At 36.7% G+C, this 15,315-nt stretch overlaps 1 pseudogene across 1 annotated transcript in view; it reads left to right on the plus strand.

Moving 5' to 3' along the window:
- Positions 1-1,133: 1,133 nt before the first annotated feature.
- The window catches only part of LOC148951744 (ubiquitin-like-conjugating enzyme ATG3), a 49,390-nt pseudogene continuing 35,208 nt past the window's right edge, over positions 1,134-15,315 (plus strand). The window contains exons 1-2 of the transcript XR_016141781.1: positions 1,134-1,227; positions 7,301-7,400. The product of XR_016141781.1 is annotated as a ubiquitin-like-conjugating enzyme ATG3 (transcript). The remainder of the gene's footprint in view (positions 1,228-7,300; positions 7,401-15,315) is intronic.

Raw genomic sequence — 15,315 nt, forward strand, 5'->3', positions numbered from 1 at the left:
TACTCCTAAGAGGTTGTTTAATCATTACCCTGGATATTGTGACTGCCAATCCTGAGACCTCTGACTTACATTGCACAACCGTCATAGTTTCTTTGAATAGTGATTCTTTATTGCTTCTTTTAGCTTCATATGGCTAGCTAAGTGTAGAATGTAGTTCAATACTTTCAGAAAATCAATTTCTACTTCCTTCAGCCTCTGGCTGACTACCTCGAGCTAGCTGATACACGGAGAAATTATTTCAGAGAAGAAAAGAAACGTTGTACTCGTAATGGCATAGCAAAGCTGAAATTCTGCTTGATTTGTGTTCTTGTTTCCTTTCCAAAAATAGCATTTCCAAAGATTACACAATGTTTGGAAAATTGAATAAAATTTTCTGATTCCAAGATACTTTTTATGAGGGCTTCGTGGGCATGGGTACTCAGACATGCTAAATCTTACCGTTTATTTTTATCAATTACCCCCTTTTTATGGTGTTTTCCTTTTCTTTTTAATATTATACAAACTTTTTGTATACTTGCACTTTTTTTCATCGACATTAAAGATTCAAACTTGAATTTTACATATTTAGGATCACGATAAAAAGCTGATTTTTTTAATATAATGTTATCAAAATTTAGATTTTGTACTTTCACTGTTGACAAGAGTAACTCTTCACTTACCGTACATTACCACGAGTGGTTCAGTTTTTCATTCCGACCTTAGCATATAGACAACATGATTATGGAAAGCTTGGAAGTAATCATTCAGTAACAAACCAGGACTTGTATTGTACCTTAAGGAAAGGATCAATACATATTGCACGCAACCAACAATAGGCACCCACTCTTTTTCTTTTTTGATTCTTTTTAATGATTCCCAGCTTTTTTTTCCACTCAGGTCCCCATCCTTTGGTTTCCTGGGGATTACATTGTAGTTCAGGGTACCATGGCAGATTAATGCTTTATTCACCCCAAAAAAGCACTACTGATGAGAAATTAGTGACACAAAATAATTGATTCATAATAAGTAATTTAGAATAAGAGGTGAGGTGCCCCCCCCCCCCCCTCCCTGAGCCTGGAATGAGAGATTTCGCTCTCTGATTTGCATTTTCACTTGGACAGCGCAGACGCATTTTCAAGAGGGAAATTTAAAAAGATAACCACGCTTATTCAAAAAATGGAAAATGTAATAAAAGCCGTCAAAGGAACTGCGTTTGGGGTCGCAGAATATTTTACTCCAGTTTTGAAGGTTTGAATAGCTGCTTTTCTTGTGAAGTTCGTGACGTTTTTTAACTAATTTAGAAAATACTTAGGCTAGGCTATATCATTCTTAAAAGTAAATCACTTTACCCCTCTCCCTTATATACTCCAAATTATGTGTATTCAGTGGATTTCCATAGCCGACTCTTTTCTTCCTGGTACTTTTTGTTACTATTGATTGTTTACTATTAGCTGAATATAAAAAATAGTCAGCATATGGGAAATTCAATTAGGCTAGTGTAGCCTATATAATTTGAGGCTTTTGCACATTGTAGAGGGGCAGGAGTAATATAAAGCAACACATTTTTTGGAATTCTATTTGTAAGTATTCAGAAGTTATAAATTAGTTTTCAAAATATTTTAGGCCTAGTGTTTCCTTCTAGAGTGGGTAACTTCTAAATAAGAGCTTTTTAGAATTATATGAGTAACTATGCTGTTTAAAAATCATGAAGTAGTTTTCAAAATATTATAGGTCTGTGTTTCCTTCTAGTGTGGGTAACTTCTAAATAACAACACTAATAATATTCTTCTCCTTGAATTGATTTTCTAATACACCACAGGCTTTTTGTTGAATCAGATTTTTACAGTTTTAACTAGATAAGATTAAGTCTTGCCTAAAAGAAACAAATAGAATTATGAATGTAAGCACTATTTCTAATGATTTAAAAAGTGGTTGGTATCAATGTACAGTTGAGGCTTTTAAAAGGAAAACTCTATAAAATTCTGAAAACAACTTTAAAAATCGTAAAATACTTACTTTTCTGATTTCTAAAGGTACTTGACTTGACTTTACTCTCCCTCTCCCTCTAATGTGCAAGAATATAGCCCAAATTATAAATTTCATGTGAATTTTTTCTTTTCTTGATTATGTAACTCTTTGGTTAAAATATATTCAACACCAAAGAAGCAATGTTTACAAAATGAATAAATAGAAAAATGGATAAAATATATAATTTGGGCTATATGTTTACATATTAGGGGGGGGGGGGGGGGTGGAAGTAAAACAAAGGTAAGCACTATAGAGTATGATATAACTAAACACTTTAGGATTTTTTAAAGTTGTTTGCAGAATTTTATATTGTTTCCTACTCTGCAGCCTCAACTCTACACTGATACCAAGTTGATAACAATAGAAAGAAGCACAATAATCTTATTAATAGAAACATGCTGCATAAATTAATAATTTCATTGTTTTAGTGTCCTCTTTTAGTTTTTTTTAATATACTCCTAGGCTATAAGGGAGGGGGGAGGGGGGTGTTGCACTCTGTGAAAAAGTGGTCATGAAGTTTGGATAACCTATTGAATGTTTCTGCCAGAAGAAGCCAACCACAAAAATATTTATCTTCTTTTGCAAAACAGGGATGAGAGGATAAAAATGAATCAGTAAACTTTTCAATGTCTGAATAACTTTGTTAGCTAAAAGATACAAATATAGCCTACCACTTGACTTAATGTATGCCTGCCATTTCATCCACTTTTTAATAATGGCTCTAAATATATTAATCACTAGCTTTCAAATGAGAACCTACTGAGTCATCTTCTCAATAGGGGCCTCCTCCAGGCTACTCAGTGCATCCTTGGGTGGCAGATAGGGAAATGTCCTAAAGATATGCTGGGTTGACCTACCTCCATTGAATTGAAAGTGTGGACCAAGGGGATACCTAGTCCCTGGGGCTCCATAATAGAAAATAGGGCACCCTAACCAGTGGGTTGTAAATACAGGTGGAGATGGAAGAAGGCCCTCTGATGTACAATCAGCAGGGCCCAATGGCATGTGGGCAAATCCTGTGAGCTAGAAACATTCTCCAAGCAATGAGTTGAATTGCATGGTAAAGCAGAACATCATCATGGGAGGATCCTCTATAGGAAGACAACTATAGCAGCACATAAGATCCAGTTATTATGGACAATGGCCTCTGCAAAGGGCTACCTTGACCCTGTTGGAGTGCCAAGGTTCTGGGGAACCATTGATCAAGAAAATTCCCATGAAACATTAATGGGTATTGAAGACCAATTGCAGAATAACACTACAACGGCATTTGTGGTAACAAACATGGGCCAGGTCAGGGGGTGCCTGATCCAACAAGTATGCAAGCCACCCAACCAATTAAGCATCTGGATATTGCTGCAAGCAATGTATGAAGCTGCAAGCTGGAATCCTCACAGCTATTCCTTGCATGGGAGCTCCTGAAGTATAGAGTCAATATTTGTTGCATGTGTAAAACACAAGTCAATGATGTTCTATCCTAAAGGATAACTGTCAACAATGTTTATTCATTCCAGTTTTATAACTCAGCCCCACTGATTGCTTGAGCCAAAATGGATCCAAATTCTTTCTAAATGCTCCTACTGCAAACTGCATGGTGACCTGGGAGCTAGTTTCATATTGTATCATGACAATCAGATTTATTGGCCACATAACCATCATTGCAGTGTATGCTCCAACAAGGGACAACAACAATACACTCAAAGTGGCCTTCTACTACAACCTCCAAAGGATTATTGATTGGACACTGAGGCAAGACATGCTCTTCATTGCCAGAGATTGGAATGATCAACATGGCAGAGAAGATCCTTATGCAGCCACAGTAATTGGGTGCCACATTACAGCAGATGCATTGATGGAGAAATGCTTCTTTGGCTAATCAGGTACAACAATCTCTGTGCTATTAACACTCTTTGAACACAAGAAACTGCATCTTCTTACATGACACTCAAACAACAGCAGAACAGAAGCTCAGATTGATCACATGCTTAGTGAGCAGGCAATACAGAAGCTCCTGCTCTGATGCTAGGGTATGTAGAGGAGCTCATATGAGGTCTTCAAATGGGTCTGATCACTATCTACTTATATGAAGTCTGTCATTGTCTAAGCAGACAAAGGTGACAGAAAATAGAAAACTGCTTTGACAAAAATCCTAATAGCAAGAAAATGTATAAATTGCTAAAAGAAGCAACAAGAAAAGCCTCTTCAACAGCTCATATGGTGAAAGACAAGTTCAAGGAAATCATTCAATCCAAAAAAGGACAATTGGAACACTTCTGTGAGCTACTGAACTCCATCAAAGCCTCATGTGATCAGTCTCTTTTCTCAGGCACTGCTATGGAAGCTTACAATATAAGTTGGGACCCACAAATTATGATGGAAGTACTGAAATCACTTAATTCCATAAAGAGTAATAAGACACCAGGAGATGATCAAACCCTACTGAAATGTACAAGGGTTTGCCAACTCTATTATGACACCTAAACATCCTGTTTCTATAAGCTTGGACAACAAAGGCTTTCCCAAAACACTGGAAAGTATCAGTCCTCCTTCCAGTCTAAAAAAAAAGGGGGACAAGACTGTCTGTGGTAACTATAGAGGCATTTTCTTTATTGGCCATGCAATGGAAATCTTCTGCATCATCCTGTTGAATAGATTTAAAGATGTACATGACAAGATAATGATCTTGTCATGGAAAGGCACCATATATTGATGGATTTTCAAATACAATATTATGCAAACTTGCATCAATGCTTGCTGAACTACTCACATGTCTGTTTAATATCTCTCATCTGGTGATAATTGGCTTTTCCAAAGCATTTGACAAAATTTCCATCCCACTTCTGATAAAGGAATGTCAATTATACAGTATTGGTCCACAAACTGAAGCATGAATAACAGATTATCTGACAAATAGAACCCAAGAAGTAACAGTATGTAATGCTTTGTCATCACCTTTGCCTGTCATAAGTAGAGTTCCTCAAGGCAGTTGTCTTGGGCTGGTACTCTTCTACCTTTTTATCAATTATTTACCATATGTTGTTAAAAATTGAACCTTAAAAAAGTTTGCAGATAATGTGAAAGTTTACTGGTCAGTCATGAATGAACATGAGATTTCTTTACCTCAAGAGGACTTGGATGCTCTGTGCTGGTGGTGTACAGCAAACTCTATGTTCATTAACAAAACCAAGTGCAAGGCTGTCCACTATTTGTGTAGACTCCCTCAACATTACCATTACTTTGTTGATGGTAAATCAATTTCAAGCATGGAGAATGTCCAAGACCTTGAGGTTTGCTTCAAATTGAGTCTTAAATTTGATAAACACTTATCAGAAATCACCCATAGGGCAAATTACCAATTATTACATCTAAAGCATACATTTTCTAAGTTTAATCTTTGCTCATTGATTTCACTTTATGTATCCACTGTATGTCCAACACTTGAGTATTGCTTATCAGTATAGTATCTTCTTAATAAGAGAGATAGAGAAAGAGTTGAGAAAGTGCAATGTAGGGCCACCAAACTCATACCTTACCTGAGACATCTACCATACCACCAGATAATGCAGAGACTACAGTTGCCAAGTGTTCAGTTCGGATGTGATAGAGCTGACCTTATAAATTCATTCCACATTGTTAGGAACATTGATGATACCACTCCAACTCACTTCTTCACTTTTACAGAATACAGTAGTACCCATCAACACCAACACAAAATATACTCACCATGTTCACAGAAAAGATTAGGCCAAAACTCTTTAACTACCCAAGGTTGGAAGACTTAGAACACACTTCTATCAGAAACAGTTGCAACTATAATGGTCTAGTTTCAAAAGTAGTTTAGCCTCTAAAGATTTCCATACTAGGTCTTATCAAGATCCATTTTAGAGTATTTTTTATTTTTTTGTATTAGTTGTTTTTGTGACCTGTATGTTTTCATAGTGGGTTATTTTCATGGAGTTGTATGTATTATGCTGTCATAGTGTGTTTTAGTGCTGTCATAAATTATTGCAATATTTGGTGCAACAAGCTTGGTGAAGCTTACCATATTTCGGAATTAATGAAGAAATAATTCATCCTGAACAGGCAGGCTTCAGACCATAGCTATCTCAAAATTTTGATGAAATGTATTTGGGGAAACAATGGCATGGGGGAGGATGGTTGCTCTACAACCATCCTCAATATTTTCAACAAAGTGGCTACCTCAAAATTTTGATCAGATGCATTTGGGGAAAACGGGCATGGGAGGGGGCTGGTTGCCTTTTGATCACTCTTAAAAAGGGAACCAGAACTTTCAATTTCCAATTGAATGAGCTCCCTAAAAAGTTTATTTGACTGCTCCTTCCATAACAATGGGCAACTTGCAAAACTTACAGCCCTTACCCTGGTGGCTGTGGGGGGTTTTGTCAACCCTAGAGGCATAATTTTTTGACCTTTGGACCATTTTGAACAAAACAGCTATCTAAAAATTTTTATTGGATTTATTTGGGGAAAATGGGACAGGGGGGGCTGGTTGCCCTCCAAGATTACTTTTGACTCTTAAAAATGGCTCTAGAACTTCTGTTTTCCATTTTTATGAGCCCCCTCTAAAGTTTAAACAACAGCTCCTTCCATAAAAACCATATATTTTAGCAATGAGCAACTTGTGTAACATACAGCCCTTGCCCTGGGGGCTTGGAAGGGAGGGGGGTGGGTGTCAAACCCAAAAGCATAGATATTTGACCTTCAATCTATTTTGAACAAAATTTCTCACTCAAAATTTTGATTGGAAACATTTAGGGGAAAAGGTTGTTGGGGGTGGAATTGTTGCCCTCCAATCACTTTTGACTCTTAAAATGGGAACATTGGACATTTTTGTTTGGGGAGGCAAGGGGCATTGATTTTTGTGTTGGTGTGGGAGAGGGGGCTGGTAAGTTCTCTCTAATCCTCTAAAAAATGCTTTGAAGACTTCAAAGTTCTATTGTAACAATACTTTTTCCTTCTTTCTGCTGAGATTTCAATAGAAACTAGCCTCTCATAAGAGATACCATTGCCATTAAAAAAAAATGTATGGGAGAAATAGCCCAAAAACTCGGCCTGTTTTTTATTTGTGTATTAATTGAGTAGGATTATATTATCTTGGGATGAATTTTAAATAACTTGAAGACTCAAGCTTTTCCAAAGCAAAGGAATTGTCAACTATGACGGTAAGTTCTTTTTCTAATGAACTTTACCAGCAGATTGTTATAATTTTTAAAATGCAATAGCCTATATTTATTTCTCTGCAAAAAACTTATTTCTTGCATTTCTGTTTCAGAATTCTAAATTCAACGAAACTGGTGTTATAACCCCTGAAGAATTTGTTGTAGCTGGAGATCATTTGGTGCATCAATTCCCAACATGGAGTTGGGCTTCAGGTCAGTTGACCTTTGGACCATTTTGAACAAAACAGCTATCTAAAAATTTTGGATAAAAATTTTTGTAAAAATTCAAAATAAAAACTTTGAAGGTGCACAATCAAGGGGTCAAATAAAATATTTTTTGTAAAAGATTTTCTTTTTCATGAATATTTTGAGGGGTCACTGACTTTCAAAAATCACTTACACTGGGAGGCGTATGGCAGAACTGTATGGCATAGCTGGAGATCATTTTGTGCATCAATTCCCAACATGGAGTTGGGCTTCAGGTCAGAATTTTCTTTGAGATTGGCTTTTGCTTACTTAGAACTTAGTTTCTGCTGGGCCATCTGTGGCCTATATGGCATCAATGAAGCTCCTGTGCACATTTCATGTGGTAGCTGCAGTGAGGGTTTCTTCTCACTGGGGTTCAAGTGATGTATGAACACACCAGATATTATTATTGCACATCATCTGTACTTAGATAACATCTCTAAATTGTACTTGGAAGCATTACCATAATGTTCACATCTGCAAAAGGAAGGGCTGGTTGGAATACCTCCCTCTCTTCCCAAAGAGCAGTCCAAAGGAGCATCTCACCCGTGGGGAATTATAAAAAATTGTGCCTAAAATTAAATTTTACCATAATTTTAGCCCCTCCACAGAAATTGCTAGCTTTCCTTCAATGGCTTTTTACTTCTTGGTACATGTGAAAAGGTTTTACCTGGTCAAGATTTTGGTTGGAGATCCTAACTTTTCCAGGAAAGATGATAAAGTTCTAGTGCTAAAAATTTATTTTGTGTCAAAGTTTAATATTGACATCCTAGTACATTTTTGTGTAGTTTTAAAAACAAATAAATTGAATCAAATGAATATATATATATGTAAGTCTAAGATGTTCATGTAGAGATGATCCTCAAATTTGGCCAATTTAACACGGAAGACAAATCATGCTTTTTTTGGTTTGTAAGTAGGATCTATATGACTAATTGATTAGGAAACTCTTTCTAGGGATGTCTTTAGCACTTAAGCCCAAACAACAAAAGTACGAAGAACAAAAGGGAAATAAGCCCTTGTAGAACATATAGAGGACTTGCGTATAGTGTTTAAACCATAATAGTGTATAGTATACTTGCGTATAGTGTTTACCATAAAATAAAAACTTTGTAAGTAAAATTGGTAAAATAAGGTAAAATTGGTAAAGAATGGTAAAATTTGTAAAATAATTTAAAACTGGTAAAATAAGGTAAAATAAGCCAATCCCTATGAAATACAGGGTAAAATTGGTGTTTTAGAGTTGCCCTGTAGCTAAAACACCAGTTGAGCATTTCTTTTTAAGCATCGCTTTCAGCTTTTAATGAAATTTTTTAATGATTCTGATTTTCCTGGGTGTCGGGGTTCCACCCCTGTTTCTTTTCCTTTCAGATAAATGACCTGTTTTCGTTCTAATTACATTTGCATAGATTTGCCTCTAGTATAATTCTCAATGACAATTTAAAAGTCCCGTTTCTAAGCTATAGTTGTGTTGCAATAAGTAAGCTTTGAAGTAAGTTCTATTTTTGTATTTTCTGGTTGGAATCATTGAATAATAGGGTTGGGAAGAAAGAATTGGTTTTGAATGGGGATTGAGATTATTGGCTGGGCCAAGCGAAGGTTCACCCCTATGAACAGTGCTGTAAAGATTATTATTTTTGAATTAGTCTGCGTTTAGATCCCATTCGGGGAAACATATTTTTTTGTAATTATTGTGACCCCGTGGAAGAATACAAGTAAGGTATCTTCTACAGACTGAGTACTAGTTTCCGTAACCCAGGCAGGGTAGGAATAGAGCTACGAGGTACCGTCATTATTATATTGACAGGGGGTTTTGTTACCTCCAAGGAGAGAGTTAGAGATTTTCTAGCCGTAACCCAAGGCGGGTACACTTGGCTTTAGAAAGTGGCCATTTGACCACTCGATCGCGTTATCATACCCTGGGACAGGGTATACTGTAAATCGGGCACTGACATACCCGATAGATACGGGACCGTTGGGGTAAGAGCGGGAATTCCACTAACATTTGGGCTGACAAGGGGTTCTCCCCCTTGAGTAAGTGGCATAGTAACCTTCTTGTGCCATTTTTGCACCAATAAGTGGTGACCCCCGTACCTTACACCCCAATAAGTGTGCCAGCGGGATAAATCAACCCAATAAGTGGTGCCAGTGGTAGAAATTACCCCCAATAAGTGGTGGAAGCAAGAAAAGGAACTATTAACAGCATTAATAGTAAAAGAATTCCGCGTTTTCGAAGAGACTAGTTGAGTTAGCCTAAATAGTGATAGTAGCCTATTGTGGTTACATATAAAGAGAGAAAAAAAAATACGGAATCAATTAATAGAATTGTGAAGATCTATTATGGGCTATGCCTTGTTATATAAAAATTAGAAAATTTACGGATCAATATATCTCGCAACGAACTAGTGAGCAAGAATATAATTGGCACGCAGCAATTTTGTGCGAGAGACCGGAAGTTACATGGGTGAGAGAATTTTTATTTAGAGTGAAGAAGTATTTAGAAGCTAACGGAATTTTGAAATAATGTCGGGTAGAGATGACATTAACTCAATACCCAGAAGGTCGTGTGAAACCCATAGAAAAAGTAGAAAAATAGAAAGTACGGCTAGTATAGAAGCCTTTGAGGGAGAGCAACGAGAGTATGAGGGGAAAATGCAGGCTGAGAAAGATGAAATTAGAAAGAATAGAAAAAGAGGATGGAAAGGCTAGAGTAGCCTATAAAGAAAGAGACAATACGGATATAGAACGAACAGATTCAGAAAATGAATTAAGAAGAAATAATGGCAGACGAAATCTAAGTATTCCGAGTAGAATGAGGAGTGTTGAATTGAAATCCAGCAGGGTCTCACGAAAAATCACTCAAATACATATTAAACAACAGTTATTCATTCTAATGGGGAAAGATTAGATTAGCCAGAGAACGAAAAGAGGAGGAAGATAGAAAAGAAAGAGAGAAAGAGAGGATAGCCAGAGAACGAAAGAAAGAGGCAGATAGGGAGGATAGAAGAGAACTAATGCAAATAATTGCAGGGAAAAATTTTCAAACGTATAAGAGAACCGCATGGGTTAGAAGCCCGGAAAAACATACAACTTCGCGGACTACGGCGGAAGGTGAACCGGCCGATAAAACAAATTGCGAGGCTGTGCTACCCTATCAGAAAAGCGAAATACTTGATACGCATGTTTAAAATATTGATAATCCACAGAAATGGGATGCAGAAGTAAACAGATGACATAATATTGAAAATAAGACGCGCGAGAACGATTTTTTGTGAAAATTTCTAGAAAATGGAAAACTTGAAAATACTTTTAATGAATATGAGACGCTAACAAGTAAAGGCCAAAATGAAGCGCTGATTGTACTAGAGAATAAGGAGACGAAATTTCTTGTAGCGGCTTATCCTTTTAAAAATCGAGAAATTTTTGTACAATATGAAAAACCAAATGACGGAATTCAGTTCCCATTTGATAACAACCTGTTTGTTTCGGCGGTAAGAATAAAGAAGACTAAAAGAGAGAAAAGAAATATTAAACGGAGCTAGAATGAAGTTATGCAGTCAAAGATGGTGGACACTGGAGTCCAAATCAGATTTGACGATGATTTAGTATTTTGCACGAATGACAAAAATGAGAAAAGTAGAGATGAAAAGAGGAGTGTAAAAAAGAGACAAAATTAGTAGATTCAGCCTGCAGTGGCGAAAAATAAAAAATGTTGGATGCGCTGTGCCTTGATAACATAAATAATAGGGAGAAAAATAAAATGTTAGATGGGCTTTGCCTTGATAACATGAATAATAGGGGGGAAAAGAGTTCAAAGACCCATTGGGAATAAAACAAGATGGTTACAAAATAGAGATGAATGACCTACAACGGGTTGGGGGAAAGTTGGGAGATATTGAATGTCGAGTCGGATTGGAAAAATTTGAAAACGAATTTAAGATTAGTATTAACAATTCAAAAGATATGTGGATCATCTATCAGAAAGACGAATCCCTTGGGGAAGATCACCAGCGGGAAATTACGAAAGATAGCCCTTTTCCCCAATGCACAAAGGGGGGACAAGTTGTGACCCCCTTACCGAAGTTTTGCCTCTCGGATCTGGAGTCCTTGGGGGATACTCTCTCCCAGTCACTTCATACTTCACCCAAACCTTTGTCCAGTAAGCCTATTCATAGTTGTTATTCTTCATGGGAACCGACAATTATTTCCGGCAAATTGTTTTCGGTGGGAGATGTATCCAAGTTCCATCTTTAATTAGCATCAGCGCATATTCTTCATTTGATTATCCCAGGGGAGGGAACCCAGAAAAAAGGCGATTCATGGTTCGCTCAAAATTTTACTTCAGTCCCAGTACCCTTATCGTTTTCACAGGCCTTTGCATTTCCAGCCTTAGATTATTTGAAATTCTGCCAAGGGGCAATTTACTTTTTTATTGAGATGTGGGGTTGTTTCCACAGATGGAAATTAAGAGGCTAGTGCAGCCAATCCTTCATGATGGCTGGCATCATCATATGTCCCAGAAACTGACTCTCAAATGTAAATTCTTGATAGCGAGAATTTTTTTTGTTTTTGATTGTACTATGCACAATGATTGTCTACGAATCTTGCTGACTTAAACTTTCAAAGCCTAATGAGGATGCCAAACGATTTAGACCATGGTGGTCTTACAGTAGAGACGTATTGATGATGACTGATCTAGAAACAAGCGGTGAAAGTAGTAGCACCGACATTGGGGGAAGAGAGAAGGCAAATGGATTTTGTAAAGTTGAAGTTATGTGTTTATGTTTGTAAGGGGGGACTGAAGTAACACATGGGCAGTCATGTATCTTAAGGGGGGAGGTGTTGGGGTTCCACCCCTGTTTCTTTTCCTTTCAGATAAATGACCTGTTTTCGTTCTAATTACATTTGCATAGATTTGCCTATAGTATAATTCTCAATGACAATTTAAAATTCTCATTGCTAAGTTATAGTTGTGTTGCAATAAGTAAGCTTTGAAGTAAGTTCTATTTTTGTACTTCCTGGTTGGAGGCATTGAATAATAGGGCTGGGAAGAGAGAATTGGTTTTGAATGGGGATTGAGATGATTGGCTGGGCCAAACGAAGGTCCCTATAAACAGTGCTGTAAAGATTATTACTTTTTAATTAGTCTGCGTTTAGATCCCAATTGGGGAAACATATTTTTTTGTAATTATTGTGACCCTTTGGAAGAAAACAAGTAGAGTATTTTCTACAAACTGAGTACTAGTTTCCATAACCCAGGCAGGGTAGGAATAGAGCTACGAGGTACTGTCATTTTTATATTGATAAGGGAGTTTGTTACCTCCAACGAGAGAGTTAAAGATTTTTTAACTGTAACCCAAGGTGGGTACAATTTGCAATAGAAAGAGGCCATTTCACCACTCGATCACGTTATCAGACCCTGGGGCAGGGTATACCGTAACTCGGGCACTGACATGCCCGATAGATACGGAACCCTTGGGGTAAGAGCGAAAATTTCACTAAAATTTGGGTCGATAAGGGGTTGTCCCCCTCGAATAAGTGGCATAGCAACCTTTTTACGCCATTTTTGTACCAATAAGCGGCGACCCCCGTACCTTACACCCCAATACTGGGCTTAAAAAAGGTAATGTGCCTTCATCTAGAGTTTCGTTAATTTAATTAACTGTCTAGTTTATCCCTTTGGTAATCTTTTATATAGAGTAATGCCTCAGCTTTTTGACTGCCTCATTTCGTACATCCATTTTGTAAAAAAAAAAAAAAAAAAAAAAAAAAAAAAAAAAAAAAAAAAATCAAATTTACCATTATTTACAGCTAAACTTAAGAAATGTTACCCTAACCCTAACAGCCTTTCATATTTAAATAGCCATATTCAGCCACATTCCTCATATCATATACATGTTATTTTTCATTTGTTTATAAAAGTACCAAATACAAGCAAAAAAAAGGTTTTTAAAACTTTGATGACTTTGATTAACTAAGCACTGGATCATAATAGCAGAACATTCAGTCACTTTCACATTCATTAAGACTGTCTTCAACAGGATTTGTTTGCAAATGTAGCTCCTGATTCAGGTGACCGCGCCTGTTCTGAAGTCCTCCCCCTCCAAAAAAAACAACAAAAAAACGAACTCCTGGATGCGGCCCTGAGGATTATATATCAATTTCTAAGTCCACCCTCACATCATCTCCTCTTTAGGTAATACAATACAACTGCCCCGGACTTAAACAGGAGAGTAGAAATTTCCATTTCCCTTCAAATGAAAATCCGGAATTATCCAAGGGCAAAATAGCGAGGAATTTTCCTTGGGGGAGGGGGGACTATTCCGTGGTGGGGGAGGAGGTAAACGTTGGCTCCCGGGGAAAGACGGCATGAATACCAGATTTCTCTAAGATGTGAAATCTAAAATAAAAATGAGGATATTGATTCTACCTTGGCCCTCCACATTGTTGGAAATCCAGACCATGTAGTTCTTTTTGATGAGGTAACTTTAATATTTGAAGCAAATGGCTTCCCACAATCTTTTAGGAAGGCAATTAAAATTTAAAAAAAATCCATACACCTTGCTTTAAATAGAGATACTGGATATATTCCTATAATCCCAATTTATAATAACTTAAAACTAAAGGATTCAAATAACGTTTTTCTTAATTTTAAATTAAGATCATCTGACCACAATTTGAATGAAAACTAGGCTAATAGACAAGCTAAGTCAATCACTAAGCAGAGAATTCTTGTCCTATTTAATTGGTGAATAGTGTTTCATTTGTTCTGACTTTGTTTTTTGGTTTGTTAGATTCAGTCTTTCTTCTGCTCAGTTAGAGCTAAATCACAAGGTTAGTTTTCCTTCTTTTTTTGAGCATTGAAGATGGCTAGGCAGAAGTCCCTGACGAAATATCTTTCTCTATCATTTTCGCTTCTTTTTTGTTCTGCTGGCTGACATTACCCTCATTTTACTCGGATATTTGATTTTTTTTTTTCTTTCTTTCTTGTTTGCCATACGTCAGTCCTGCTTTTAGCCCTTTCTGTCTTTAACAGTTCACAGAACTAATGTAATTTTATTTCAACTAATATTTCACCATTCTAAAATTATAATTACTTGTACTATAATACACTTTATCGTCCTAATAGCAAGAAAGCTAAGTCAGACAGACGACCTTTTGAACCGTGGAACAAAGCTGTACACAAAGCAAAATCATATTCAATCATTTTCTGCCAGCCTCTTCACGCTTTTGTGCTCTGAAAATAGCAAGGCGTCGTAAAATATGTCAGTAAAATATGTAAGATACCGGTAAAATATGTAAATTACGTAAAAAAGGTAAAATACTCATTACCCGTGCCCCAACCATTTAAACATTTGCCTCTCAATTACTTGGACTATCTGTCTTGAATTTTTCTCTGTCTACAGTTACCCAGCGTCTTGATGCAACCTATGCAACCTATTGTAAAATACTTGATAACTTCAATTCAGTTATTCAAGAATTGGTTGACCAAGAATTTAAAATTGACATAGGATCATAAATTTGCTTGAAATAACAGGCAAACAATCGTTTAAGGCCTCGACCGAGTCCGTTGATTTTGAATTGAAGTTATCAAGTATTTTACAATAGGTTGCATAATTTGAATTGAAGTTATCAAGTATTTTACAATAGGTTGCATAGGTTGCATCAAGACGCTGGGTAACTGTAGACAGAGAAAAATTCAAGACAGATAGTCCAAGTAATTGAGAGGCAAATGCTTAAATGGCTGGGGCACGGGTAAATGGCAGGAGTATGCATGACTCTCCGTAAAATTACGGTAAAATACCCAATTTTACCGTGACCAATTTTACCAGTTACAACACTACTTGCGTATTATATTTATTATGGTGTAAAAGTTTTTTTG

This window comes from Artemia sp. Qi Xiang Cuo, chromosome 5 (assembly GCF_049724085.1).
Source record: "Artemia sp. Qi Xiang Cuo chromosome 5, ASM4972408v1, whole genome shotgun sequence".
In the NCBI taxonomy this organism is placed as follows: Eukaryota; Metazoa; Arthropoda; class Branchiopoda; order Anostraca; family Artemiidae; genus Artemia; species Artemia sp. Qi Xiang Cuo.